General features: G+C 34.4%; 1 non-coding gene across 1 annotated transcript; it reads right to left on the bottom strand.

The window, feature by feature from the left end:
• Positions 1–2,902: 2,902 nt before the first annotated feature.
• TRNAP-UGG (transfer RNA proline (anticodon UGG)) lies at positions 2,903–2,976 on the bottom strand. The gene has a single exon. It is a non-coding gene; the product is annotated as a tRNA-Pro (tRNA).
• Positions 2,977–5,651: the final 2,675 nt, after the last annotated feature.

Raw genomic sequence — 5,651 nt, 5'->3', positions numbered from 1 at the left:
GTTGAAATGTTGAAGAAATCATGTTCATGAAATTTGTTGTTTGAACATTGTTAGAAATTAATCATATTGTCTATATTTTGGTTAAGTTTGATTAATTGATGTGTTATAGCTGATGGGTAGTTTGGTAATTTGCAGTACGTTCAGGGGTAGTTTGGTAATTTCAGTAAGGTCAGAGGGGTAGTTTAGGAATTGTACATTTTGTAATTGTTTATATGAAGCATGGGGGACAAAATGTAATGGGGTGGATTGTGATATAGTTATTTAATATAAAGGGGGGACAAGACAAAATTTAGTGGGGGGAATCTTGTATTATTTTATGTTAGGCATGGGGGACAAAATATAATGGGGTGGTGTGATATGTTTATTTAATGTAATGGGGACTAGTGGGAATATAATGGGTTAGGTAGAGAAAAAGTATTGATTTTAATTAATGGAAAGATTTATGGGATGAGTTATATATAGGAAGTCTTGAAATCAGATTTAAGGGAGAAATAGATAGAGATAAACACAGGAGAGAGAGATACGAGAAAAACAATACACAGACAGATAGAGAGAAAAAATGGATAGATAATAGAAGAAAAAAAAAGGGGCTGAACATTTAAGAGAAAGAAAAATTCCGAAAAATATTTAAGATTTCAAAATAAAAATAAAAACTAAAAAATCTTCTGCTTTCTTTCTTTGTTTGAAATTAGTATTAATGGTTGTTGTTTCATTCAAAGCTTAAAGATTTTGTTTTTGGGATTACTACTCCACCGGTCTGTTACTGGGTTGTTACTGTTGCTGGGCAGTTGTTGCTATTGTATTGTTATTACTACCGCTGATTCTCATCATCATTTTCTTTTGCTTCCAATATCAGGTACATATATGTAAATTCATGTCATGAAAAGCTTCAACATGACAAGTAAATGAAGTTTGGAATTATAAGGATGTCTTCTACTCATTTAAATTTTATTAGTTTAAGTTTCAGTTTTGTTTTAGTTGGTTAATATAGTATTATACTTGACATGATAAACTGTTAACTAATTAACCTTCTGGAGTAATAAATTCCACGATAATCATATATGTTTTGAGGACTAGTGATGACATTTACTGTTTGAATTGTTGAGATAGGGAACATGGCAGAAAGTTGGCTATTAATTAAATCTTGTGATATTATTAGCTAAGTAAAGAATAGTACGGAAATACCCAGAAATTCATTACTAGCTTATTTTGTCAAATATCCAATTTTGTTTAAGACTAGATGATGTCAGTCGTACTTTGTTCATATATGGCGTAATAACGGTTATGTGTATAACCTATAGTTGAAAGGTGAATTAATATAATCCATTACTATTACAATGCTGGAATATTGCGAACAGGTCATGATGTATGTTTACGTTATATGTGATGTCGTCTTATTAAATCAATTGGTAGATTAGTTCTCTTTCTTAATAACAAATGGCTTAGTTATTTTAGGAACGCGATCAACTCATTTCTTTTAATGTATGAAATAATGTCAACGATTTTTTTTTTACAAAACATAGAGTTAGTGTTTGCAAATATTCGCATAGGTAGAGAATAAGAATTGGTTTATTTATCTCAAACTCACTCTTCGTAAGCAAAATTAACTAAATAATTATAACCTCGGACTAAAAACAAGTAGTGTAAAAGAAGGATGGATTTATAAATTGTAACATTTTAAGTCAAAAATGTGTAAATAGCGTTTGCTCCAAATATAGCCATGAAAATTCTTCAAAAAATATTAGTTCGTTTATTAAATCAATTATTTTCCCAAGTTTTATACACAATTCGCTTTTTGGGTAGATAAATATTGTATTTTACGATAAAAATGGTAGTATTAATCACGCGTTGTTTATTTTTTACTCTTTAAACTCGAATGGTTTTTGAGGAATATAATTCCCACGCAAAAAAATATAATTTGCGGTCAACACTTAATGAATTGTGAATTCTTTTCAAGGAATTTAGAGGCATCTCAAATAGTGATTTCTCATGACTTTCACATAAAAATGTATGGATGTAATAAACAATTTGTGGAAAATTTATACTACCATCAAGAATATCTTGTGTGATTAGGGATACGTTCGCGTGACCTGATTATATTTCTAAAGGCAATTCGGATTATGCGTTCGCGCAACTTCGAGCAAACATTTAATAAAAAGGGGGTTCTTCGTAGAATATCAAATTAATTTCATATAACCCGAGATGTGCAGTTCACTATTTAATCATACAAGAGCGACAGACGTTCTTAATTTTATTTTAAGCACAATTTCGAACTTAAGTCTATTTTTATAATAAAAAAGAATTCGAAAAAATAATTATTATATTATCAATATCATTGTGTATATGTACGCGTGACACGATTTTTCACGTTAAAAAATATATAATATATAAAACGGATACACGTATGCGTGATTCGATTCGATTCGAAGAAGGGTCTTTAATTATAAACAATCTAAACAAAAGCGATAACAAAATCATGCAATAAAAATGTAAAATCGAGATAATTAAGCCAAGAATAAAAACAGTTAAGCGACCGTGATAGAACCACGGAATTCGGAAATGCCTAACACCTTCTTCCGGATTAACAGAATTCCTCACTCAGGATTTCTGGTTCGCAGAATAATAAACAGAGTCATATTTTCCTTGATTCAGGGATTAAAATTGGTGACTTGGGACGCCTTAAAATTCCCAAGTGGCGACTCTGAAACAAACAAACAAATCCCGTTTCGACTGTCTTTTAATTGGAAAAAACTCCCTACGCACCCTCGCGGGGGAGGAAAAAGGAGGTGTGACACCAGGTAATATTTCGTTATCCGGTAATTAATTCATTACCCGCATAATTTAAAAATTACCACAAATTCTCAATTGATCCCTCGTTACTGCTCCTTTGAGCAGTAATAGGTAGGGATGACAGGATTTGAACCTGTGACATTTTGTACCCAAAACAAACGCGCTACCAAGCTGCGCCACATCCCTTCAATTGTTCCACAGTGTAATTGTAGAGAATTCCTGTCTTGTTTTCCACATGGTTATTTCCTCCATTGATATATACAAATTTTCTGCTCATTTCGTCTTTTTGGTCTCATTTAACATATAATAGTAAAATAAAAGGAAAAGACTTCTCTTATAGATTATATAGAAAATACTTATATACAATTATATACAAAATATATAAATACAGAACCCGTCGTAAAAATCAATTAGTATTTTTCGGAAATTCTCGGTAAGAAAGAAGGGGATGTATTTTTTTTTTCTGTTTTAAGAAAAGGAAAATCTTATTTCCCGAATCATTGTACATTGCAATTTGAATTAGGAATTCTGTGTCCAACTCTAAGCAGCCCTTAACTACATATGCATCTGATTATATATGTATTATCTATTCCAACAAATAATACAAAAGAAGGAGGTTTTTCAATGCGAGATCTAAAAACATATCTCTCTGTGGCACCAGTACTAAGTACGCTATGGTTCGGGGCTTTAGCAGGTCTATTGATAGAGATTAATCGTTTTTTCCCGGATGCGTTGACATTCCCCTTTTTTTCATTCTAGTTATTGTCATGGGAAGGAATGAAGAAGATTAGAGATCCAATCAAATATTGGTGATGAATCCCTCTCCCCCTCTTTTCTCTTTTTTCCCTTTTTAGAATAAGGGAGGAAAGAGAAAGAATAAAAAAAGTGGATTCAACATTCGGGCTCAAGTTCGAATTAACTGAATATTAATAATAGAGGAATGGGGGTAGAATAGAAGATCTAGGGCAAGAGTATTATACAAGATACTTAAATGATTACTTCAATTTGAAATATACTTTAGAAAAATCGTTGTATTTTACTATGACTTTGCTTTACTATTACTTTATTTTCTTGATTTTAATCTTTTACTTTTAGAATTGGATTTCAAGTTAGTAACTTCTATTTTATCCTTTCTTCGTTTTGAATCGAAAATAGAAGAGTTGAGTAAATCAAAAATCCAAAGGAGGTTCATGGCCAAGGGGAATTCGACATCTTCTACCCCGAAGCATTGAAATAGCACAGTAAGCGGACCACCTACAGGGAAATCCTTATACCACTATCAAGCCATACCGGGCAATGAGGCTGATGCTACTACCGAGACAGAGAAAGACAAGGACTTTCTTTCTATCGATGTGAAATCCATTCTATTTCTCTGATGCGCATGTCGTCCGATCAGTCTACTCTAAACTTAGGCTTGAATCCGATGTGTTTTGGTTGATTTGATGTTGTTTGAGATGTATTGAAGATTGATACAAGTTTGAATAAGGTTATGGGTTATGTTTGTGCTTTTGGTTGGGATCCCGAGGGCCTCGGGGTGATTTCGGATGGTTGACGGAGGAGTTTGAGATTTTGTGAAATTACAGATTGTTCTGCTTCTGGTATTTCCGCACCTGCGGATTGGGGATTGCAGGTGTGATGCCACATATGCGGTAAAATGGTCATAGAAGCGGAAGCTGGGAAGTAGGCAGGAAACTGCAGAAGCGGTTAGGAGGACCGCACCTGCAATGTCGTAGATGCGGATATGGGATCGCAGATGCGATAAATGGGAAGTTAAGTGAAAAACCGCAGAAGCAATTGTTTGACCACAAATGCGGTAGTGCAGAAGCAGAATATTGGCCGCAAATGTGAAAACGCCAGGGCCAGAAGGTATAAATTGTATCCTTCGCGATTTTTGAGCTATTTCACCATTTTTGAGTCGGCTTTGGAGAATTTTGGACTATTTTTAAAGGGATTTCGGGGGAACTTCATTGAGGTATGGATTTTGGACCTAAAACTTGTTTCTATGAGATTATTTCACGGCTTAGGCTTGTAATTTATGGAATTTAAGGATCAAAGTTTGGGGAAACTAGGGCTTGGAAACTTAGACCTTTGATTGAGGATTTGAAGGACCATTTGAGGTCGGATTTAAGAACTTCTGATATGTATGAACTCGTGGGGAGATAAAGAATCTATTGATGTAAAAATTATCGTACTCCGAGATGTGGGCCAAGGGGTCGAGTTTTGGTAATTTCGGGATTTGTGTCGTATATTGATTATTTTTGCTTGGGTTTCGTTCCCTTAGCATATTTTGACGTCGTGATTCTGATGTTGGATAGATTCGACGCGAGTGGAGGCCAATTCAAGGGGCAAAGGCATCGCGGGCTAGAGATTTGACCGAATTAAGGTGAGTAATAATTGTAAATGATGTTCTGAGGGTATGAAACCCCGGATTTGCACATTGTTGTGCTATATTGAGGTGACACACACGCTTGATGACAAACATGGGATCGTGCACTACTGGGGACTGTGACTTAGTCCATCCCGAATGACTATCTTACCGCGTGTTTGACTGAAACCTATTTGCTATCATCATTATTTGGGATGAATGCCATATTTGGGCTTCGTGCCAACTATTTGAACCCTTCAGGGACTTTTATTGATAATTCCTCACTATTTTGACTTTATACTTGTACTCAGTCATGTTATATTTCACTGTTTTCGTACTCAACCATGTTTACTCTGTTTTAACACTTAATGATCTTTTAAATGATATTTTGGGTTGAGAATCGTGTTTTACTATTGCCCGAGTGGCTTATGAGGATTTTGACTGAGTAAGACCAAGGGCCTATGTTGTGAAGAACCATTTGGTATTGATTATGAGA

The sequence above is a fragment of the Nicotiana sylvestris genome, chromosome 5, assembly GCF_000393655.2.
Source record: "Nicotiana sylvestris chromosome 5, ASM39365v2, whole genome shotgun sequence".
Taxonomy (NCBI): domain Eukaryota; kingdom Viridiplantae; phylum Streptophyta; class Magnoliopsida; order Solanales; family Solanaceae; genus Nicotiana; species Nicotiana sylvestris.
The sequence above is the reverse complement of the archived record's forward strand: the minus strand, read 5'-3'. Positions and strand labels throughout refer to the sequence as shown.